Raw genomic sequence first — 25,805 nt, forward strand, 5'->3', positions numbered from 1 at the left:
ATTGGTTAATTGAATAGTTGAGTAACCGCATGACATTTTAGCAGTTAGTCGACTATTTTATAGTCCCTGGAGGTGGGCTGGCAGCCACTGTATCAGAGGCCGCAGTGCGAGGTGCCAGGCAGTAGCTGATCCATGAAGGGAGCCAGTTTAAAAACCAGCTCCCCTCACGACTGGCTGTCTGTCACCCTGTGCTGCTGCTGCTGCTGCTGAATAAGAAGCAGTAGCATGGGGTGGCAGCAGTCGGTGTCTGAGCTCCCGGACCCAGCCTGAGCTGGACTGCCTGCCTGCCCAGCTCCTAATACACTTTAAATGAAGAGCTGCAGTAGGGGTCGGTCTCAGACCCGTCACAAGCCAGGACTGAGCCAGGTTGCTGCCCAGCCTGCTAAAAAAATGTACTAGCAGGGAGATGGAGAGAGGGAAATGTATATAGTCTATAGCATTAAACAATAAGTTTTTGGCTTATCCATTAATCAACTACACTATTACATCTCTAACTCAACCCCAGCCTCTACTCCAGGTTCTAGCCCAGGTACCAGAGAGCAGATGTATACAATGCCTCCTGAGCCAGCTAAATGACAGCTATGATTCCCCTTGCCACTTCCCCATAGTCCCTCACCAGCACATTCTTTATCCTTACCTCAGGACCTTCCTCTAGTATCTGACAGTGTTTATACTGCTCAGTCCCCTAGCAGCAGACACCTTCTTACTCCAGCCCTTACATACTCTAAACTAACTCAAGGGAAATCTTTTTAACCAGTACTAGCCAGTTCTTATTTGGCTGCTCAGGTGTCCTGATCAGGCTGTGTTAATTGATTCTACCAACTTCCTAATTAACTCTATATGTCTTAATTGACCTGCCTGCCTTAATTGGTTCTAGCAAATTCCTGATTGCTCTGGAGTAGCCTGTTAGCTTACCCTGGGGAAAAAGGACCGGTTTAATCTGAGGCTAATATACCTGTTTTTGATCACTCTCCTGTAGCCATTTGGCCTGACCCTGTCATAGTGCCAATGAATGCATATTCTCTTTGTGATCCAATTTCCCTTTACATATATTGCAGGTAGCTAACTAATTCAAATATTTATACTTGATGTCCTGTTGATTCACTGGCCTGTGCGTTACACTTGCATTTCATTTTGTTTTGGTACAGGTGCAGTGACGAAGGATGTTTTATTAAGAATTGATCCAGCTGCCATTTTAGTCAATTAGGAAAAAGATTCAATGAAGGCCACGAAGAGCCATGTGATGGTAATAGATGCTCTTTCTAACTGACCTGCACCAGACTCAGACTGAGAGCCTAAAGAAAGCTGTTTTCCATTCTCAACATCCTGATATGTCAACCTTGTATTTCCAAAGTTCTTCTGTATTCAAAGAGCAAATGTTTAGATCTAATAAAATGAGACTTAATGCAGCATAGCATATAATTAACTTGTGGCAGTCAGTGTTATAGGACATCATTGAGAGTAATGCTATGGCCCCATTTTAAAAACAGATGGAAATTTTTTTCAACCACTAACAAAATTGTTGGTATGTAAATGAAAGTAACGGGACTGGTAACTGAACCTTATCTCAACTTGAGGATATAAAATGATTGCTTGTGAGTGCCAGGGAGGAGAGCAAACATGGTATTTCCCCTCTCTACCATTCCAAATGTACATCTCTGTTCAAGTACGTAGCTGTTGTACAGGATTGTTGGCCTTCCTCAGAAACAGCAAGGGTTGACCTCTGCTAAAAACAGGATTCTGGACTAAATGGAAATTCTTATGCAGCATGAGCATTACCAGCCCAAGTCTAGGGATGTGAATGAGTAGTTGACTAGTCGATTAGCCAATAACCCTAGGCTTATCGGTTAATCTAGTCAATGACTCAATTTCCCCCTGCATTGCTGCCTCTGTATCAAGAAGCAGGAGCTGGTGCTTGGGGAAGCTGACGTGGATTGGGGCTGCTGCTGCAAAGCAGCCTCTGTCCGTGGTGGTGCCAGTGCTGGCTGTGGACAGAGGTTGTTTCAATGCTGCGGCAGCAACAACACCGCCATGGACAGAGGTTGCTTCGTGGTGGCAGCTCCAATCCATGACCAACCCGGACCACTGTGGACAGAGGCTGCTTCGGGCAGACACTCCCACCTCCTCCCTTCCCCAGCAGCCTCTGACCGTCCCCCCCCTGCAAACAGGGACTGCTGCCCCCTAAACTGCTGCCTCTGTGTAAAAGGCAGCAGCATGGGGTGGCAGACATCTGTTCCGTGAGGGGAGCTGGTTTTTAAACTGACTCCCCTCGTGGACCAGCTCCTGCCTGGTACCCTGCACTGCTGCCTCTGAGCAGTGTAAGATGGCAGAATACTCCATGTGAGTGGGGCTGGATTGCACTGGCTGCCAGCCCTGCCCCCGGGAGCTACAGAATAGTCAACTAACTGCTAAGCATTCACGCGGTTAGTTGACTATTCAATTAATTGATAGCTAACATCCCTACCCAAGCCCCCTTTTAATTACACCAGTGTAAATTAAGATTAGCTCTGCTGAAGTGAATGGAGTTACACAAATGTAACTGATACAAGTCAGAAGAGAATAAAATCCCATGGTTCTGGGTCCTCCAGCAAATTTATTTATTGTGATGGGGTGGAAAAGAGGAAACTCTCAGCCTTTTCTTTCTTCCTACAATACCCTTTTGTCTCTTCCCCTTTCCTTAACTCCTTGCTTTTTGTCCTTTCACTCTCTCTTCTACCCCACTGCATAGCTGAAAGATGGTAGACATTCTCTTCACCTTCCCACATATTGTTTTGGGAGGGTTCAGTGGATCTTTGCTGTCCTCTTCTTTCACTGGTTAGTGGGGAAGACAATAAGTGACATCTTTCTCTAAGTGGTTCAGGAAGGATCATATTACATCTGGCAGTAAGCTCTGCCTAAGTCAGGGGTGGGCAATAATTTTTGGTGGGGGGGCACTCCAAGATTTTGGAAAGTGGTCAAGAGCCACACTTTTCTGTAGAGGAGATCTGGGGTCTAGGATGGAGGTTGGGTGCAGAAGAGTGCATGGGGAAAGAGACTGGGGTGCAGGAGACAGTTTGAGGTCTGAGAGGGAGTTTGGGTGAAGGAGGAATGGGGTGCAAGATCTGGGAGGGTGTTTGGGTGCAGGAGAGAATATTGGTCTGGGGGAGGTGTGTAGGAGGGGATACAGGGTCTGGGAGGGAGTTGTAACCTGGAGCAAGTGGGTGCAAAGGCTTTGGATGATTACCTGGGGAGGGAGTTGGGGTGCAGGAGGGGCAAGGGTGCCAGAGGCAGGCTCTGGCTGGGAGGTGTTTACCTAAGTGTCTCCTGGCCAGCAGCCCTGCAGCACCCCAAAGGCAGGCTGGACTCCCTGCCTGCTGCAGCTCCAGACTGTTTGAAACTTCAGGCTGTTCCCTCCATTTGGCTCTCAGCTCTGGGAGGGCGAAGAGGCTTGCATTGTCCCCATCCCCCAGGCCAATCTCTCAGCTACTATAGGCAGTCTGTTTTCAGCCATTAGGAGCTGAGGATTGGGCTGGGGGTAGGGGAGGGGGGAAGATCACACAAAGCCTCCCCCTGCCTGCAAAGCAAAGTGAGCCTCACAGACCGTGCTTTGAATCACAGCAGCTGAGTGCCTGAGGGTCCTGGTAGGGTGGCCCATGGGCCGGATCTAGTGGCTTGGTGGGCCGGATCCAGCCCCCAGGATGTATTTTGCTCAGCCCTGACCTAAGTGTTAGTAGAAATACCATGGTGTTGGTCAACACATTTGGACAGCACCAAGCTAGATCTGTTCCAGCTCTGAAAGATTAAGAACATAAGAACAGCCATATTGGGTCAGACCAAAAGTCCATCTAGCCCAGTATCCTGTCTGCCAACAGTAGACAATACCAGATGCCCCAGAGGGAGGGATCACAACAGGTAATCCTCACGTGATCCGTCCCCTGTCACCCACTTCCAGAGAAACAGATGCTAGGGATGCCATTCCTACCCATCCTGGCTAATAGCCATTGATGGATCTAATCTCCATGAATCTATATAGCTCTTTTTTGAACCCTGTTAAAGTTCTAGCCTTCACCACATCCCCTGGCAAGGAGTTCCACAGGTATTAAGTTCATATGCAGATTTTCATGCACTCCTAACTGGCTACTCCACTTCAACACAGTTCTTATTGTTAACATCACTTATTCCATAGTTGGTCTTCTGATGGAAAACAGAATAAGAAAAGAGGGCCTGGCTCTTCCACACAGAACAATAAGAGAAGCTAAGTACTCCACTGACTGCAGAAAAAGAGTCACAACTCTTTTAATCAACCCCCATTAATCAGGGATCTCCCCTCAGTGCCTAATATGTGAAACCCAAAAGCTAGCATCATTCTTTCGATTTTTACTGAACAGAGGTAAAAACATCTGGTAGGCTACAGGAAGTTGACAAAGCTATTACAGAGACATAGTGAGTGAGGTCATCTCTTTTACTGAACCAACTTCTGTTGATGAGAGGCAGTTTGGACAACAGAAGGCAGTCTAATAAGACAGATTACTCACCTACCTTGTCTCTGTAACATATCCTGGGACTGTCAAGGCTACAACTACACCGCATAAAGCTGTATAGCTCAGCCATCCTCGTGGCCTTAAGAAAGGTAAATTTAAATTGCTTCTAACCTAAATGAAATTCAAAACTTATACACAGTTTGAAATCCAATTTAAAATGGTAACAGAATAAAGTACATTCTCCCACAACTCAGGTAAGAGAAATTTCTGACCACAATGTTTCTAAACCTATCCCTGGAGTCAAATTGAATTTTTCATTGCTTGTCTTGCCATTTCAGTCATGCTCCTTTTCAGCACTTTTAGTTCTTGAGGTACAATAAAAGTTTTTCAAACAGTTAGAAGACAGACTGCTTGTTTTGTGGTGTTTATAAACTGGAAGCCACTCTCATTCCCTTTTACATACCCGTATAGCTAAACTTCCCAGAAGGCATTCAATACTCTTGTGCTGTGCAGTATCTTGTCAATTATCTTTATACTATGCATTTTGACAGTTAAGTCTATGCTCTCATTCCATTACAAATGGAATTTATCTTTATTTCTGGTTAATGGTCTCTGCCAGTGATTGCTTAGTCTGACAAATAAGTAAAATGCTGCAGGTGGAACTGGTCCAAATGAAAATCACATCCAGCCCAAACAAAAAATTTGCTCAGACACCACAATCTGACCTCATCAGCAGGAAGACTTGGAAAAGATAAGATTTAGTAACAATTTACATTTGATGATGAACAAATATATGACTCAGACATTGAGTATTAGCACCTCCATCATGGGCTTCAGCCACAGCCTACCAGAAAGGCAACCCTTAGCAGTCTCTCTTCTCCAGGACAGTGTCTAGAATGTCTTTTTTGGTTTTTGTTACATTTCTGTGTTAAAACGAAAGATCGTTTTTATTGTGTGTGGATCTTGAAATCTCATCCAAGATCAGGATTACATTGTACTGCTCATTGTGCAAAATAGAGTTGATGTTCATGATTTACACAGAAGTTAATATAAAAGAATATTCTATACAGGAGGTTGCAAAAAAAACGCAAGTTTCTTTCTTAAAAGTTTTCAATTTAACAACACAAAAATAAAAACAGACCAAGAGAAGGCAGGCTGCTCCCAGAAACAGAGAGGAAACAGATAGCCCTGAAACACCTTACTGTAAGCTGGTGATCTAAATGATGGCTGTGCTACGCCCAAATTTCACAGTTCTGTATAGAACCTCCTAGTCTGAAGTCAGAACAAGGAATCCACTCTGAAATTTAAAGTGACAGTCTAAAATTTTTAACACAATTGTCAATACACCCTAACAGTAAGAGACAGAAGTTGTCCGGAATAACAGACAGACTATATAGACAATGTAACCCCCTCTTTCCTCCGTGGGTTACTTGGGAGCAGATCACACACACCTCTGTGCCTGAGCGCCTGTTGTTTTTAACATAAAAGGAGATCCTGAGTACCTCAGTGGTGATGCTGTATAGTTGGGGATTCTGTATCCATCCCCTTGTTGAGGTCCTTTGTTCCTAAAGGAATATACAATGGTAGTGCCTCTATAACCACACTGGGCAGATTTGAACCTGGGACCTCTGGAGCTTAGTATAGGAGCCTCTACCCTTTGAGCTAAAAGCCAGCTGGCTCTTGGCCCACCCTGTAGAGGTCTCTTGTTCTTATCTGTTGCTGTGGTCTAGGTGCCACTGCATAGGACAGTGAACCGCAGTAGGTGTGTGGGTTACACCTCCACCTGTCTGGCCCTGTACACACTTAATGGTGTGCCTTGCAAGCCTCCAGGAATAAAATTATTCCAGTAATAATTGGGATCTAACTCAAAACCAACAATTATAAATAATATACATCTAATTGATCGAATTAGAATTAACACACCTTTACTTAACAATTTAAAGAAACAGGGCTTAACAGATTAAAAGTGAATAAAATCAATTAAACTACACAAAAATAAAGGAAGCTTTTCTAACTGGCATTTACTCTGCCACCATTTGTCACACCCCAGAGTGCACACTCCTCTGGATCTCAGAGTCCCAGATGCTTGTGTGGGCACATTTAAACGTCAGCAGCTGGAGTGGAGACAGCACTGTGCAGGTTCTGTGTGTGTCAGTACAAGCTAAGCAGCCAGCTGCAAAATTCCTCTGCCACTGGAGCAGGCTCCCACAAATGCCAGCAGCTCTGGTTCAGTGGGCTAATCACTCTGCCTCTTTTAGACCCAGAGTCGGCTGGTTTTCTGTGCTCTGTCCTGGGCAGCACGTCCCCAAACAGCCACAAGTATTCACAATACCTTCTAAGCAGGGTTATGCAGGCCCTTCTCAGCCACAGGCACAGCCAGGGTCTCTCCCCTCCAGGGACAATCACCAACAGCCACTGAAGCAGCCTGCTAAATCCAAGCCCTAGCAGGCTCTCAGCAGCTTCTGACCTGAAAAAAGAACATAAGAATGGCCCATACTGGGTCAGACCAAAGGTCCATCCAGCCCAATACCCTGTCTGCCGACAGTAGTCAATGCCAGGTGTCCCAGAGGGAGTGAATTGAACAGTGAATCAAACGATCTCTCTCCTGCCATCCATCTCCTGCCTTTCACAAACAGAGGCTAGGGACACCATTCCTTACCCATACTGGCTAATAGCCATCTATGGACTTAACCTCCATGAATTTATCTAGTTCTCCTTTAAACCATGTTACAGTCCTAGCCTTTACAACCTCCTCAGGCAAGGAGTTCCACAGATTGACAATGCGCTGTATGAAGAAGAACTTCCTTTTATTTGTTTTAAACCTGCTGCCTATTAGTTTCATTTGGTGGCCTCTAGTTCTTATATTATGGGAATAAGTAAATAACTTTTCCTTATTCACTTTCTCCACACCACTCATGATTTTATATACCTCCGCACCAGTAATCGAGGTCCTTTCCCCAAAATAGTGCCTCCCCTAACTCTCTCTCTCCCTGCCTCGAAGAGCCACTGTTTTCCTCCTTTTTCTCCAAAGGCTCATGGGAGTTGTAGTCTCTTGGGCTAGTTTGCAGCACAAAGGTTCCTCCCAGTAAAAGTCAGAGACGCCCATAGTAGAGAGACTATAACAACATACACACACTCACACATAAAGTGGGAGGAGAATAGAGAGGGGGAAGACACTTGGCCAAAAATCGCAAATCCAGTCAGTGGCTAAGATGGGAATAGTATGCAGGTTTCCTGCAGCCCAATCCTATACTCTGCTATTGCACCACACTGCTTCACTGATCATATCAGACCAGGAAGATACACATGAAGTAGGGATTTATGCATGTTTTTTCTTTCGCATCATTTGTAAGACCAATAATTATTAGTGATGACAAAGAATTAAAAAATTCAAAAGTTAGTTCCATTCAGATAAGTCCCTCGATACATTACAGCTTTATTTATTAAAAACTATCTTAGTAATAAATAACTTTCCCTGAGTGCAATGGCAGGAAATATGAGAAAACCATTAGAAAATCTGTCGATCAATGTCATTTGAACCAAAACTCTCAACCCCACTCTTGCGGGGGAGAAAGAAAAATACATAGCATATTAAAGAAGTTGAGACCAGGGTGGTTAGGCCTAGTGGTCAGAATCAAAGCTCAGTGCCATAATCAGAAGTTCAGAGCAGGGTTGGAACAAGTCAATAGTAGGCTTGGAGCTAGACCGAGGCCCCCAGAGTCTGTCACCGGTATCAGTCAGGAAAAAGTTCCATGCCATGAAACAGCATTGAGCAGACTCATCTTCTGTTTCCCATGTGAGACTTTATATCTCCTCTAAGTGTCACCAGACCAGCTCCTGTTGAAGCCGAACACAGGAATGACTCATCATTGCATATGGTTAATCAAGTTCTAGTTCAGGGATGATTCCTCACAACTCTCTCTCACCACACGCAAAACCTAAATAAACAAATGGGATTTACATTGTGTCCTACAAATCAACAGAGTCAGCTGTAACAGACCATAAGGGAACATGAATTCCAGACATGAGGGATCTCTGTTAAAAGAGTCATATCCTCCATGTTCAGGTCTAGAACTTAAGTGGAAAAGCTAATCACCTGATCTACACTTTCACGATGGGACATGGCAGGAGAGTTTACCTTTCAGGTTTCTATAACCTAAGATATGACATTTAGGGCCTTATCCAAAAACCCACAAAAGTAAATGGAAAGAGTCCCATTGACTTCAGCAGGCTCTGGATAAGTCCCCTTAATGATCAATATATGTGCCCTAAATTGCAGACAGAAATGAATAATTTCCAAAGCTTTTTGTCTGTAAATACATGCAGATTATGAATTATGTTAAGAACATAAGAACGGCCGTACTGGGTCAGTCCAAAGGCCAACTAGCTCAGTATCCTGTCTGCCGACAGTGGCCAGCACCAGGTACCCCAGAGAGGGTGGACCGAAGACAATGATCAAGCGATTTGTCTCCTGTCATCCCTCTCCAGCCTCTGACAAACAAAGGCCAAGGATACCATTTTATCCCCTGGCTAATAGCCTTTTATGGACCTAACCTCCATGATGTGTATACAGAGCTAAAGCATCCATATTTTTTCAGTTTAAAGTGCATATCTATGTTTTCTGCACTCTTATAGCTTCAGGAAGCTAAGGACCAATTTAGAGAATTGTGTAGAGTATCAAAGATACTATTAAAAAACAAAATTAAGAAAAACAACATCACAAGAGGAAACTATGAAAATGTGTTGTCATAATCCATTTCCTCCCTTTCTGGCACTATAAAGATAAACTGACCATAATGTATGTGTTGATTACGATACAATGTCAGACATGTCAAAGTCTAAAATGATCACCACAAAACCAACACACACAAAGCACGCAACTGTCTATATTTGTAAATAAGCAGTCAGAGACACTTAAAATATGGTTTAAAAATATTTTAGAATACAAATGGCAAGAATTTTAGCAACTTTGTAATGAAAAAAATCTTAGCTCTCTTTTGGCTCTGTGCAGAGTATAAAATGTAAGTTCAGGAGAGTATAAAGTGCCATTTATACCAAACAAAACTGTATTAATTATTAAGAATGATATTAAATAAGGCTAGATTTTGAAGTTGTCACAAGCACTGTGTCCAGAGCTGCATGTAGTTGCACTGTCCCAGGAGCAAATCAGAGACCAGACTGAGTTGGAGAACTACAAATTCATTACCACCTTGTGCATCATAGCTGACCTCCCATGCTCCAGGGAGGGAATTGAGCTGCCAGCCTTGTGTTTGGCATTGCTTACCCCCTCTTCTGTACAGGCTCACACCCCCTCTTCACTGGCTGACACATTGTGGGTGGCAGAGGTAGAAGAGAGTCAAGTATCCCCTGGACACATGCACAGGATGGGGAGTAGTGGGCACCTAGAAGGTTCTGTTTGCTCCCACTCTGCTCCCTGTGTTGTGACCAATGATGAAAACAGCTTGCATAAGGGACAAACAGGGAGCCAAAGGGACCTTTCCTCTTCTGCCTGAGCATATACTGCAGGCCCCAATGTGACTCAAAGAAAGTACTATTACCTATAATGTCAAGTTCGCTTCTCATAGGTTTAAGACTTGAGACCAATTTCTCCTGAGGAGAATCTTCCATTTTGCATCCGTCCATATACAATGTTAATTTGTTGCAAAACAGGATGGCACTATTACAAGAAAATAAAAGGTCTAATGTTACACATTTAAAAATGTGTTCATGGGAAAGTACTCATATGTGCTTTTTTCATATAGACCTAACAGCTAATTAATAAATTGCTTGCCTCAGATTCTCTATATCAGCCTGATCTGTTGCTCTTACTGTTGATCTTACTTCTAACCAGAGACAGACTGCCAAGAAAACAGATACCTTTTTCATATGTTGGTATTTTCAAATATATGCCAATGTGAGTGTTTCTCCTCCAGTACCAATACCTTCAAGGCTCTCTCTGGGCTCTTTGAACCCTGTCAAAAGAAAGCACACATCCAGTTTACTAGCTAATGCCCCTTTGACTCATGGGCCTCTTCTCTACAGGAGCATAAAACTTGTATCGTGGTTCTAGGTGAATCTAAACTTCGGCACATATACGTGTCCTCTGGTGGCACTGCTATCTATGAAAATGGAAGGATGATCCAGTGTCAGTGCACAAGCCTAGGGCGTGGGGAACCTGGGTTTGAGTATCTGTTTCACCACAGACTTCCTCTGTGACCTTGGGCAAGTTAATTCTCCATCTATAAAATTGAGAAAATAGTTTTTTCCTACCTCATGATGATGCTTTGAAGCTAAATATGTTTGGGATATCTATCTATCTCTTCAGAAACAGACTTTGGAAGTTATATGTTAAGGTAACATTTCATTTACTAAGATGATTTTACATATCTTCCAAGCATTAACCATTATATAGTAGGTTTATAAGCAGACACATTTTGTGGGTGTGTGTTGACCACTTTCTATACTGTTGACTAATTTTTTTCTGGAACTGAAGTGCCAACAGATAAATTCAGCTGTAAGGAGCTGTGTTGTGCTTAAGATATTACTAGTGGGAATTTGGTGAAACCACCAACTGAAATCAGAGAATATCAGTGATGTGGTAAACTTTAATGTAATTACTCACCTCAACCCTTTCTAATGTCTTTTTAATGAAACTATGACAATATCATCTTTGTTCCTTTAGCTTACTAGCTAAGTATTTGTAGTTGTCTCTGGCTTGAAAAGCAGTTGTATCTGGCTTGAAAATTGCTCTCTACTTATTGAATACATCTTTGCTTTTCATTCACAGGCAGAAGATGGGATGCTCGTGAAACTCCTGTTAGTTAAAAGTGCCCATGCATCTAATCAGCATCCCTTCATAGTTACAAGATCAACATCTTTCCTTAGTACAAGTCTTTTGGTTCTTCTCTACACTTTAGATTGGTATTTATTTCTTTAAGACTTGGCAGCAACAATTCAGAGCTCAATTCCCACCCACCCCCGTTATATTATATCTGCTTGTTAATATCTATGAAACAAATGCATGCTTTGCCCTGATACTGGGCATAAGACTTAGGCTACGTCTAGACTACATGCCTCTGGTGACAGAGGCATGTAGATGAGGCTACCAGGGATAGGATTTGTCGACCACCCAGGTATGCCTCCTGGGATGAGGTTTACCTGGGTGGTCGACAAATGCCTTTGATGTCGACACCCGCGCGTCCAGACTACTGCGCTGAGCCGACAAACAGCTGATCGGCTCAGCGCGGCAACCATGTAAATTTAAATGAAGCAGCGATTATTTAAATCGCCGCTTCATTTTCCTATCCCTGGTAGCCTCATCTACATGCCTCTGTCGCCAGAGGCATATAGTCTAGACGTAGCCTTAGTGTGTGCAGGGAGATTGCCTCACCCTTGCTGCAAACCTTTCCTGCCTACATATGAGTCACAGTTGCAATCTCTCCACTGTCCGGCTGCTAGGTATGCTTCACGCTATCACATGAAGGTGTTAACCACCCCAAAAGAGGCAGAGGGGATCAGTAAAGAGGTGGAATTATGGACACACTCCTCCTCCCCACATCCCAGCTGGGATTATAAATTGTACCCTCTCTATGGGTATGTCTACACTACAGCGCTAATTCGAACTAACTAAGCTAATTCGAACTAACGCATCCAGACTAAAAAACTAGTTCGAATTAGCGTTTTGCTAATTCGAACTAGCATGTCCACACAGAGTGGACCCTGAACCGGGGTTAAGGATGGCTGGAAGCAGTGCCAGCAGGGCATCAGATGAGGACTTACAGCGTGGAGCTGCTGTCTCAGGCTAGCCGAGGGCTGTGCTTAAAGGGACCCGACCCCCACCCCGGACAGACAGTTCTCAGGGGTGCCCCGCTTGCAAAGCACTCCTGGCTTGGATTGCCCGGAGTACCCACACTGGGCATATCACAGCACTCGGCCATCAGACCGGCTGGACTTGCCGCAGGCTGCCATCTGGGGAGAGTGGGCAATTGGGGGCTGCAAGAGAGGTTCCACCCCCAGAAACCTGCAGAGCCAGCCCAGTCCTCCCCATCGGGGGCTCGTACCCCATTCCTCCCTCACCTCCTTCCACTTACCCTTCCCTAGCCCCCCTTCCTGATGTACAAAATAAAGGACAATTGTGTTCAAAAATAGAATCTCTCCTTATTGAACAAAACTGGAGGAGACTGGGAAAAGGAGGCGGGAGAGGGGGTGGGAGAGGGGAGGGCAACTACAATGATGAGGGGTTTGGAACAGGTCCCATATGAAGAGAGGCTAAAGAGACTGGGACTTTTCAGCTTAGAAAAGAGGAGACGGAGGGGGGACAGAATAGAGGTCTCTAAAAGCAGGAGTGGGGTGGAGAGGGTGCATACAGAAAAGTTCTTCATTAGTTCCCATAAAGAAGGACTAGAGGACACCAAAGGAAAGGAATGGGTAGCAGGCTTCAAAGTAGTAACAGAAAGTTGTTCTTCACAAAGCAAAGAGTCAACTTGTGGAACTCCTTGCTGCAGGAGGCTGTGAAGGCTAGAACTAGAACAGAGTTTAAAGGGAAGTGAGATCAAGTGATGGAGGTTGGGTCCATGGAGTGCTATTAGCCAGGGGGTAGGAGTGGTGTCCCTGCCCAAGGTTTATGGAAGGCTGGAGAGGGATGGCTCGAGACAAATGGCTTGGTCACTGTCTTCAGTCCATCCCCTCCAGGGTCGCTAGGGTTGGCCGCTGTCGGAAGATAGGCTACTGGGCTAGATGGACCTTTGGTCTGACCCAGTACGGCCATTCTGAGCTCAAGGTCTGGGGTCTCAGTGGACCCCCTTAATTCTCTTGCACACGTGCTCCTGGGTGGCCAGGCTGGCAGCTCTCCTGCCCTAGCCGGCCACTTTCCTGTGCCTAGTGCGGAGATCGTGGACGAGGTCCACGATCTCCGCACTAGACCAGGCGGGTGCCCACCTCTTGCGGTCCCGGGCAAGCTCCCAGGAGCCGCCAGCCTGGTCCCGGGAAGAGGGGGAGGGCTGGGGGGCATCGGGTGGCTGGCTCGATCCGTGCCAGGAGCAGGGTCTGCTGGCTGGGTGCTGGCAGGCTTGCACCTGGCACGGGCACCGTAGCCAGCCCGTGGCCCTTTAAGGGGTCCAGGACCGGGAGGGGGGCATACGGGTTTCCCTGGTGTTGGCCAGAGTGGCCACTAGGGAAACCTGGGGAGGGCTAGCCTCCCACTAGTTCGAATTAAGGGGCTACACACCCCTTAATTCGAACTAGCTAGTTCGAACTAGGCTTAATCCTCGTGGAATGAGGTTTTCCTAGTTCGAACTAAGCGCTCCGTTAGTTCGAATTACATTCGAACTAATGGAGCGCCTAGTGTAGCGCCTATGAAAGTTAGTTTGAACTAACGTCTGTTAGTTCGAACTAACTTTGTAGTGTAGACATACCCTATGTTATTAGGCACCTCAGAGCTCCAGCAGTCTGTGTTTTCTTTAGATTCCTCTGGGGGCAGTAAGGGGCTTTACTCCTCAGCACAATGGGCCTTTATCTTAATTGCACATTTGGATTCTATTTGTGGCCATTGAGAAGCCTGGATCCTGACGTTTGAAATGTATATAGGGAGGCTAGCGGGGAGACCAAATTCCATATGTTGAAGGGGGAAATGATTGAAATAGTAGATATCCTGATGTCCTTATTTATGACAATTAACTTTGTGGTTATAGCTTTGTCAAACTTCCTCTCCTTAGCCTTCAAACAAACCTTCCACTTAAAGCATGTCAAATTTTCTAGTCCAGCCTTCAATTAAAGATACCAGACATTGAAATAACACACTTCCTCTTTCAGTCTCTGTCTTTGTAAATGCCAGTTTTGTGCTCCCTCTTCCTGATAGAGATAAGGCAGCATCACTTACACTTAAAATAAACTCCCATTTATTTTGGTAGATTTAATTCCTGTCAACATATTTGTAGGAGCTTTCATTTAGTGACATCAGTAAGGTCAAATCTAAAAGCAAGAACATCATTTCAGACAGCGGTCATGCTGGGGAGTTGGAATGCAACATCCAGAAGTCCATGGTAATGGTAAAGAAATGTTGAACTTAAGGGTCTAGGATAGGGCTTGTAGAAAATGTTCCCTTAACAATGTTTTTTGAATATTGAGCATGCAATTGATACTCACAAAATTCAGTGCTGATAAATGCAAATTAATGTATGTTGGAAAACATAATCCCAACTATATGTATTAAATGACGGGGACTAGATGATCTGTTGCCACTCAAGAGAGGGATCTAGGAGTCATAGCGGATAGGTCTCTGAAAATATCCACTCCATGTGCAGCAACAGTTAAAAAAAATCAACAGAATGCTTACAATTATAAAATAGTGGATAGCGAATTAGACAGAGAAGATCTTATTGCCTCTATATGAATCCATGGTACACCAACATCTTGAACACTGTGTGCAGATGTGGTCACCTCATTTAAAAAAATATATAGGAATTGAAAAAGGTTTAGAAAAGGGCAACACAAATGATTAGGAATATCTCATCTGAGGAGAGTTTAATAAGCCTAGACATTTTCAGCTTGGAAAACAGATGGCTAAGGGAGATATGATAGAGGTCTATAAAATCATGACTGGTGTGGAGAAAGTACATAAAGAAGTGGTATTTACTCATAATAAAATAACTAGGGGTCATCAAATTAATTTAATAGGTAACAGGTTTAAAACAAACAAAAGGAAGTACTTCTTCACAAATCAACCTGTGGAACTCCTTTTCAGAGGACGTTGTGAAGGCCAAGACTATATCAGCATTCCAAAAAGAACTATATAAATTAATGGAGAATAGATCCATCAATGGTTATTAACCAGGATGGGCAGGGATGGTGTCTCTAGCCTCTGTTTTTCAGAAGCTGGGAATGGGTGACAGAAGATGAATCACCTGTTTTATTCATTCCCTCTGGGGCATCTGGCATTGGCCATTCTCAGAAGACAGAATACTGAGCTAGATGGACCTTTGGTCTGACCATTTTTATGGTCTTATGACGTAGTCTGATCTGGGAACCCTATAATTGAAAATGGGGGAGGATGTGGTGTCCAAACTACAAATCCTATAATGCACAACAGTGGCTTTTTCCAAATATGTGTTGAAAGTTTTCAACCACGTGTTTTCATTTTTCAGTTAAAAAAACAAAAACAAAAACTTTGCTTCTCATTTTTTTTCACCTACATGGCAAAATTTTCTATAGATGAGTTCAATTTAAACAATTGCGTGAAAAATCTCCATTTTCCAGACAAGCTTGAGCTTCTAATGTGGGATACACAGGACTTTCTACTTTGAGTCTTGTGACTGTAAAGTATGAGCCCTTTGCTTTCTCAGTAAGTCGATGCTTTGTGTTAATCTTTCAAAAAGCATAAAGAAAGATTCTTTTCTTGCACCAATTATTCTTTCTCCTCTTTCTGTGTTACTCCATGCCCTTGTGTTGCATTACTAGATATGGAAGTGGAAAATATGTTCTATATTTCAGTTAAAAATTTCCACAGTTCCTAACATGCTTTTGTCCTGTAAATATTAATTCTGCTGGATCTGGTAACTGGAAACATATAAAGAACCCCGGAGATAGTGTTTTCCCCATTGCTGCTGCTGCTGCTGAGTTTTTCTTCAGAAAGTTCATTCTATATTCTGCCAAAAGACTGCTGGCAAGCACTAGTTACATGAAACAGACAGTCTGTAATTAAACACTTGTAGATGGCTGAACCCAGTGAGTTATGGATGCTTTGGGACATATAAACAATCCTCAGACAGGAATCACTGCCTGATTTGATTCAACAAAGAGAATGCACCTTTAAGCGCATTTTAATAAAATCTATAAGCTTACACAACCACACTTCTCTCTCATTAAAAGGCTATTTGTGAGTACACTATGCTTCTATTGCATATTTTTTATGAAGAGGGGAAGTCAGTAAAAGGGGAGCATTCTTTATATTTCTGTTAAGATAACGAAGAAATAATATGACTCACAGCAGCGTTCAGACAACAACTCGGAGGTGAAAATAACTTCTAATTGTTCTCAGAGGTCGGGTTGGCTTATTTGACAGGAAATAGTATCATTCCTCCTCCTTCATTCCCGCAAATCCTAAGAGATACACTCATCATAACTATCCAGCTCTGTAGCTCACTGGATAACGTTGGATTAGTTGGTTTGCAGCGTGTTGATGAACCGGTGATTTTTCCCTGGTGATTTATCTTGTGCTCCAGAACCCAAGCTTCCCTGAAATGGATGATGAAAGTCTGTGACTCCATAGTTGTGGTGTGAGTGCCAAGACAGCAACCTCATGGAACAAAAATACCTCACTACACAATCCGAAGCTTTGGAAGAAAGAAAGGAAGAAGATCCATAAATATGCTCAACCTAGACAACTCCTTTATGCGTATCAGCTTGACACAGTCCATCTGCTTTTATTTCTTCTTTTATCAAGACTTCCATAGATTACATCATTACTGGTGCCTACTATGAACCATGAAACTAATCCCATATACTGTATTTTCCGGCGTATAGGGCGACTGGGCGTATAAGACGACCCCCTAATTTTTTAATTAAAAGATAGAGTTTCATCTTATACCCCAGCGCCCCTCCGCCTCCTTTGCTCCCGGTGTCCCTGGTCTACTGGAGACGGTCCCCAGCAGACCAGAGGCACCGGGAGCAAAGCCGCAGCAGCTTTGCAAAGCCTCGGGGGATGCCCCCCCGCCCGAGCCCCTCCGCGGCTTTGCAAAGCCTCGGGGCGCGCCTGGGATGCCCCGCCACCGGAGCCCCTCTGCGGCTTTGCAAAGCCTCGGGGGAAGCCGGCGGCGGGGCATCCCAGGCGCGCCTGGGATGTATTCCCGGCGTACAAGACGACCCCCGATTTTTGGGGGATGTTTTTTAACATCAAAAGTCGTCTTGTACGCCAGAATATACGGTAATTACACAAAAATATAAAGTTCCTTCCATTTTATATGGTTCAAAATGGATCACATTTAAAACCAAAATATTCAAGAAAATAATTTTTAAATATTTTCTTTAGGGAAACCTCAATTTTACATTAAAATATTGATCATACCAAAGATAATTTTGGTAAAAAGTATTGTGGAAAGTGAAAAATTTCAGTAGTGCCAACAATTTTTCCTGAAAACTTGTATTTCATTAAAAGAATACTTTTAAATGAAAAGCTTCTAGTGCGAAAAAACCCACCCCAAACGAAACCAAACCAAAAACAAAAACAAACAAAAAACACCCACAACCTCTGATTATTAATGGAGAAAAATTAAAAACAAAATAATTGAGTTCATTGGTAAAAAAAAATCTCAGCAGAAAATAGAGTTTGTACAAAATTTAAAAATTTTCAAATTTCAATCAGGAGAATCAAAACAAAATATGATGAGTCATGTCAACATGATCCAACCTGCCTGAGCCCAATGGACGTTATACATGGGGTGTCTAATGCCCCCATTTCCATCAGTGGTTTAGGCTCCATAGCTGGATTGCATCTTCCATGAGGTACACAGTCTTCCCACTATTTGAGCCACCATAATGCATAAAGCCTAAGCCCTCCACTATTCCTCCACTCCAGGTCTGGGGGGGCTAACCTCAGGCGAGGGGGCCTGTAAAATGAGCCCCTTTTGGTTTCAGCTTTGGCCCTGAGCAATGGAACTCAGACTTCAACTCTGGGCCCCAGCAAGTCTAAGCCAGTCTTGGCAGCCCCATTAAAATTGGGATGGGACCCACTCTGGAGTCCTGACATACTCTTTGAGAATGGTTGATGTGCACAAAGCATGAGAATATGTGAGAATCCAGGCTAATATTTTAATTTCTCCTCCTTGGATCTATTTCAGAGGGGTTCCTACATTCTAACACGGCTGATTTGTAAGATTCCCAGAGTTGTGCTTTAGGCTGAGAGGCAATCACCCTTTTTCCTGCAGATGCTAGAGTGTGGCACTTGCTTTCCAACCTAGTATCCATCTCTATTAATCTCTCTCCATTTTGAAAAAAAAACACATTAAGAGTTTTTCATCTCAAGATATTTTTCTGTTGCCATCAGTGTTGGCCCTCTATTTATTTTCTTTACCACTATCCCTTCCAAGGCTGCTTCTTGCATCAAGCTCTTTCTTTGCGTCTCACTTTTGAATTTTAAAAGTCTGTATTTATTATTTATTATATTTAGTTTGTATTATGTTTTGTCATTATGCAGTTAGACAGTATGCTGAGTGCTTTGGCCAAGGGTTGTATGGAACACATTCAAGATAAAATAAATAATTATTATTGTTAGAAAAGAACGGCATGCTATTCTTTGGCAGAACCACTTGTGAGTAATGTAATCTTCCCAAAGAGTTGGAAAAAACATGTCTATCACCTCCTGGTTATTACATATTTGTTGTTCATAGAATGTAATTGAATAAAACTGCAGGATTAGAGGCCAAACTGCAATAGGCCTATGAGATATAGAAACTACAGGATTGATCAGCAAGTCCTACTTCTAGACATTAAACATGTGTGCCATCCCATGCCATCCACTCCTGTCACATTACTAAGGATTTATGGAATCAGGCCCTAATGAGTGTAATACAGGAAGAAATACTGTATTTCAAAGTAACAAACGTCCACTAGGACTGAGACTATATATATAAAATTTGGGCTGAACTTCACTGTATCCGGGTCCTCAAGAAAGTAAGCCTGGAATACAGTGTAAATCTGAGCCTGGAATGTGATATAAAATTGTTAACAAGCTAAGTTTTAAATAAAATGCCATTACATAGTATTTATGGATATATGACTCTGATCTCATATTGTTTCCATTCACTGTACCCAAGAGGCCTGATCTTTGTCTTTGGGAACAAAGAGCCCAGTAAGACTTTCTGAAATTTGAAATGGCAGGTGAATTGTGCTGTGTGATGTGTGTGTATATGAGAGAGAAGGTGAGCCTGGGCAGGGCAGCTTAGATAGCCACATGGAAAAGCCAGCCACTTTGAGCACTCTAGGGTTTCTGGTAGGCAGTGAACCTGCCTGAGGCTCCTGCTGAGCTACTGGCTGAGAACTGCCTAGCTAAGCACCTCCTAGACAGAGCTTGCCTCTAGCACGTCACCCCGTCCTGCACCCCAACTCCCTGCCCTAGCTCACCACCACCCAAACATCCAGTACCCTGTCCCAGTCCAAGGTCCAATTCCCTCTCAGACCCTGCACTCCCTCCTATACCCTTCCCTCAGGCCAGAATGCTCTCCTGCACCCCAGTCCTCTGCCCCAGGTCACAACCCCCTCCTTCCTCCCTCCCTCTCAGACCCCACACCCTCTCCTGCACCCCAAATCCCTAACCTAAGCTTCGTTCTGCACCCAACCTTCATCCAGACACTGAACCCTCTCCATAGAAAAGTGCAGCTCATGACCATTCACCAAAATCTTGGGGGGCACCCACCATAAAAAATTACTGCCACCTCTGTTCTAAACACTCCTCCTTTCTTCCAAGGAGTGACTGCAGGCTTCCCAGCAGTCCCCTTTGCAGCTAATTTCCTGTCTTTAGAAATCCAGACCAGCTCCAACTATTCAACTGAGCTGGCTCCCTCATCCTGTCAGCGGATTGCTTAGCTACCTGATTCCCCTCAGCTGTGGACAGTCAAGTGAATTAGCCTTCTTCATACCCTACATTAACCCTTTCTGGGCAGATGTGCGGTGAACACCCCTTCACATGCCTTCCCTGCCTTCCAAAGACACATTTTTTTATGTATGTATGTTCCTTTTCTAGGAACTTAATATACAGTCCACATTGTTTAAAAAAAACATTTGGAAAAAGAAAAAAAGATGGAATTATTAAAGTTTTATATGGTGGTTTGAGTTTTCAGGGCATCATGAGAATCTTATAACTTCTATTTTACTTTGTACAGGTTTGATCCTTTGCATTTTAGGTTCAGAATTACTGAAATCTTCATAGGGAACCTTTTCATAACCAGCAAGCTTTGAATACACATCTGAAACCAGAAATCAGCCTAGGATCAGTCAAAATACAGCAGGACTGATTTGACATTGAGCTGAAGCAAACGTTAAAGATTTACAGAAAACACTTCCATGATCCTGGCTTGACCTCCCAGTTTTGTAGTAGAACTGAATGCAGAGTTTAATCCAAATAAAAGATTTTATGAAAATTGTGGCCATCTCTAGGAATAAATTCACTTGCAAGATATAATTATGCCGATCAAAGTATTATGTAAAATGTTCACATGTAGGATTTATAATTACAGTTCCCTTCTATGATCAGCACTGCAGTTCTATTATCCATTCTGCAAATCTATAAATGCAAAATGTGTGTTTGAGCATTGGAACACTATTGACTTCAGAAAGACAGATCAGATTAAAGAGGAGTATTTGGGTCTTGATTTATGGAAATGATATTTTAACTTATAAAAAAGATTAATAAAGATGATAAACTAGTCTATTTCTGAAGTAGGTAAGACAGCACAAGATTTAGCTGCCTATACAACTGTGGCTACAATCTCTGATAAATTGGCATACTATTGCAAAGTAATTTGAATCTGAAAAATAGCATGGTAGCACTGGATGCCCACAGCTGGTGGGACATAGAGATTAAAGATAAAATGTTCATAGGAACATTCAAATGAAGAAATGAAGTGCTGTTTAATCCAGCCCACTGAGTCCAAAGGCTCATGAGGGTGCAGTGCGGCATTGCTGTTAAACCCAGCCTGCTGAATCCAGAGACATATGAAGGGTCAGCTTGTGAGTGCTGATTACCCAGCCCCTTCAGGCGTGCTCTGTTAGGGTATGTCTACACTAGCCCCCTAGTTCGAACTAGGGTGGCTAATGTAGGCATTCGAACTTGCAAATAAAGCCCAGGATTTAAATATCCCGGGCTTCATTTGCATGTTCCCGGTCGGGTGCCATTTTTAAATCCCCTTAGTTCGAACTGATTGCCCACGGCTACACGCGGCAGTCAGAAATTAATCCGAACTAAGTTCTTAGTTCGGATTAACTGTTATACCTCATTGCAAGAGGAGTAACAGATAATCTGAACTAAGGAGTTAGTTCGGATTAACTTCTGACTGCCGCCTGTAGCCACGGGCAGTCAGTTTGAACTAAGGATATTTAAAAATGGTGCCCGACCAGGAACATGCAAATGAAGCCCGGGATAGTTAAATCACGGGCTTCATTTACAAGTTCGAATGCCTACATTAGCCACCTTAGTTTGAACCAGGAGGCTAGTGTAGACATACCCTTAGTGGGTGTGAGTGTCTGTGTGTGTTGCTAAGGTGGGAAGAACCCCATCCTGAGGAACCTAGTTCCTGCAGGAGAGCTCCAGTGGGAGGAAGAATTGGCAGCAGGGAGAATTCAGCTCCATATGAGAGCACAAGTAAGCACAAGCAGCACACTGATAGAATTGTTAACCTCCCCCCGGTCCCATAAGAGTAACCCTAATAAATGAGCATACCCCAGAGTAGTGGGCAAATCTTGTAACAATTGTGAGGTGTGGCAAAAACTATCTAGATCCCTGGGGGTATGTCTACACCAGCCCTCTAGTTCAAACTTGGGAGGCTAATGTAAGCATTTGAAGTTACAAATGAAGCTCGGGATTTAAATATCCCGGGCTTCCTTTGCATATTCCAGGTCTGGCACCATTTTTAAATCCCCTTAGTCCGAACTAACTGCCCGTTGCTACACGAAGCAGTCAAACGTTAACTCGAACTAAGTCCTTAGTTCGAGTTAACTGTTACACCTTGTGGAATGTGATGTAACAGTTAACAGTTAACTCGAACTAAGGACTTAGTTCGAGTTAACGTTTGACTGCTGCGTGTAGCCGTGGGCAGGTAGTTCGGACTAAGGGGATTTAAAAATGGCACCCGGATTGGAATATGCAAATAAATCCCAAGATATTTAAATCCCGGGCTTCATTTGCAACTTTGAATGCCTACATTAGCCTCCCTAGTTCGAACTAGGGGGCTAGTGTAGTCGTGCCCTGGGTGAGGACAGGATGTTTCAAATTTCTCCTAAATACTGTTTTGATGTCTCAGATGACATAAAGGCCAATAAGCAAAACAACATTCATGTCACAGTCTCACCACTTGCCTTTGTTAATGATTTGGTAAAGATGCTGCAAGAACGAAAACTTAGGAGAGATGATAAACAATCTGAGTAACAGGAAATGGTCATGCGCCATATTGACCCTTTATTGACTTCAGAGACAGATGATGGCACAGTATTAGCATGTTTGTCTACAAAATATTACCCACTTGTCTTCCATTCATTGATTCTCCTTGTTATATATTCACCTTAAACAAAAAAAAATAAAAAATAGGAATACTAGGAAAACTATTCAATGATTGCAGCTGTATTCTCCTGCAGCCACATTCCCATAAGAACAGAACAGGACTTTCTGCAGTGAAACATCTGTAGTGGATATAAAGCTGGAGGAACCATTGGTTATGAATAATATGTTTATAGCAGGCATCAGCTGGTGTTGCTGTTACCCAGGGTCTTCCAAATTATTTTCTTAGTGTTCAAGCAATTTTGACTCTTAGGAAGACGGGCTAATGTTTTAGTTTTGGGGCTGTGAAAAGGTTTTATGTAGAAGCAACTTCAGAAAAGAAGAATCTGCACAAGCATCCCTGCATCCCTGTTTGATCATCTCATTTTTACTGAGATGTACCAGCTTCTGGGGCACTTGGTGGAGGTGGAGTGTAGAAAACTCTGATTCAGGCTTGTGTCATCCAACTGCAAGACAGTGGGTTGGAAAGGAAAATTGTGGCCCATTTGGAGATTCACTGTCTCTAGCTGCCTGGTGCGTGTCTTGAGAGTTGACACTGCGGAGATCCAAAAAATATCTGTGTTTTTCTACTGAAGTTTGTATTGCGAACTGCAATGTGCTGGTGATAGAAGAGCTGTGCCAATGATGGCCCTGTCTGCCTGGTAGATATTCCTTAAACAGAACAATGAATTCTGTGGCATTATTTTACTATCACTGATCTACTTGACACCACCTGGAGAATGCTTTTATCTGAGGGTAACTCTGTGTTCCTGGCTTGGAGGATGCGCTACAAGCATCCTCTCCCTTGACATGGGCAACCTGAAGTGGTGGATCTGGCACACCATCATTCACCAGGTTGCTTTGTGTGCCGTGTTACTCCCAAGGTATTTCTTTGGCTTCAAATCCAGTGTTTCATTTTTCCTCAACTGTCCACATTTGATCCCTCTCTCTGACTTTTTTTTTTTTTTTTTGCAGCTTTATAGCAGCTTGTTTTCTCCTGCTCCTTGTTTATTTTGGGAGTAGGATGGATACAGTGCTTTCCCATGGCCTGGTTCCTGACTGGCCATTTTTTATTGGGACAGGCCAAACCTTCTGAAATACTAAAAGGTCAGAGTGCTGAAAACAGAGCGGTGTGATGTAGTGGAGTTATTCTGCATGATGATTGTGGTATACCTGCAATTAACTACACCTTTTATAAAACTGACTTGCAGTATAGGTTCCTTTTAGTCAACCTGATCCATTGATAATGTATTGGTTAAACATGGTGATGCCTCAGTGATCCATGTGTAGTATTTACTTGGGGAAGATTTATGTTTATTTAGTCTTTCCTGTGGGTAAATTATATTGTATCATATTTAATATTATTTACAACTATTTTTATATGTTTAATACGTGCTTTTGTAATGAATAAAAGTGTTTTTACATCTCCCTAGTCTCAGAAATCATTCCTGACAAACTTAATAGAAGCAGACACATCTCCATGAAGTATTTGAGCTTTGAGAAAACAGCATCTTTACACAAAATTCCATTTAATTTAAAATGTTCCAACCAGCTCTAGTTTAGATTAGGGTTTCTGGCATCTAGATAACATTTGATAAAGCATGCAAACTTTGAAAAGAATGGGTTCCAATATATTTTAATGAAAAATACTGTAATTAGGATATTGGATGGTATGCTCTGTTTTGGACTCATTCCTAACTTTTCCACACAGCTTTCAGACAAGGAACCTTTGTGTTTTCAGAGTACAAAAGCAGCTGTCCAGTGTTCTTATGGGCCTAAATTCAATCCTGAACGTCTCATAATTTGTCTACATTTTTTGCATTAACTAAGAATATGCACTACATGAACCATATAAACTAAAAATATACTATGAATGTTCTTCAACTACTTCTTATCATATTGATATAGTTTCATTGTTAGCTTGTTTTTTCCTTGCTTGTTATATTCATCTGTTGTCTTTCATTTTAGGGACCATCTCTTTGTTATATCTTGATACATGTTATATGTGCTGAGCAGAATGGGACTTTTAGCACTATATAAATAAATAAGTTATAATCATGTTAAAAGTTAAAGCTTTCACAAGAAGAAATATTAAAAATTATTTGCCTTAATATTCCTTTCCCTGCTTAATTACAACATTAATATTTGCATTGCTATTCTGTCTACAGGCCTCTGTCAGAGACCAGGATTCCTTTGCACTAAATGCTGTGTAAACATACAAAAAAAGAGACAGTTCCTTCCCCTGATCCTACAATCTAACTGTAAGACAAGGACGAACAATGGATACAAAAAACAGATGGAGGAGCACAAGGTATCTAAGATAAAAAGCTTATCCTCACCTAAGATATTATATTTGTTTATACAATCCAGATTTTATTATGACAAAATATTTAGAATATTTTCAAAATAATAAATATTAAGTTAAAGATTTAAAATGTTTTAATTAATGTATACAGTTTTCACTTTGAAACTGACATGTTTCACATGGCTTCAATTAAATGCATTTTGTTACTATATTTCTGATTGATTCCTCATGAAAACTAGTAAATTTTATTTATAAACCATGTACTGAGTTAACAGAAAAGGAAAAGTGGCAATGTTTATGAATTATGTATATAGATATTTAATAAGAGTTTTAAATACTTTTTTAAAACTTTGCCCCTACTTTAACCAGAGTAATAAAGAAGAAATTTAGATGCTCCCAGTGCTTAGTTCTTTTGTAGATATGGTGGTAAAACTCAGCTGCAAGTGAGATTAAAATTTAAAATATCCATTGTCAGAACAAATACATGATGGGCTAACTTATACCCTGCCTTGAGAAGAGCTCGATGTGGCTTGAAAGCTTGTCTTCTTTCACCAACAGAGGTTGATCCTGTAGATGTTACCTCACATATCTTGTCTCTATAATTTACATCTTGTGCTTTTTCTTTGTTGAGATGTCATTAAGTATATTTTAAATGCCAATACACGCTTTTGTGAATTAAGTTCTTCTGTGGCTAATTAACCGATTAACAGATGAAGGTAATATAATGGTCAGTCAATTGGATCTGTTATCAGCGGGGAAAAAATTAGGCACATGCAGGGGAATTTTAGAACTTGACCCA

General features: G+C 42.5%; 2 long non-coding RNA genes across 3 annotated transcripts in view; one reads left to right on the forward strand and one right to left on the reverse strand.

The window, feature by feature from the left end:
• Positions 1 to 1,365, forward strand: part of LOC149524321 (uncharacterized) — a 186,116-nt gene extending 184,751 nt beyond the window's left edge. For both annotated transcript variants that reach the window (XR_016349645.1, XR_016349644.1), the window contains exon 3: positions 1,149 to 1,365. This is a non-coding gene — a long non-coding RNA (uncharacterized LOC149524321). The remainder of the gene's footprint in view (positions 1 to 1,148) is intronic.
• Positions 1 to 25,805, reverse strand: part of LOC106732083 (uncharacterized) — a 469,210-nt gene that overhangs the window by 100,767 nt on the left and 342,638 nt on the right. The gene's annotated exons all lie outside the window — the stretch shown is intronic.

The sequence above is a fragment of the Pelodiscus sinensis genome, chromosome 5, assembly GCF_052426305.1.
Source record: "Pelodiscus sinensis isolate ZL-2025 chromosome 5, ASM5242630v1, whole genome shotgun sequence".
NCBI lineage: Eukaryota > Metazoa > Chordata > Testudines > Trionychidae > Pelodiscus > Pelodiscus sinensis.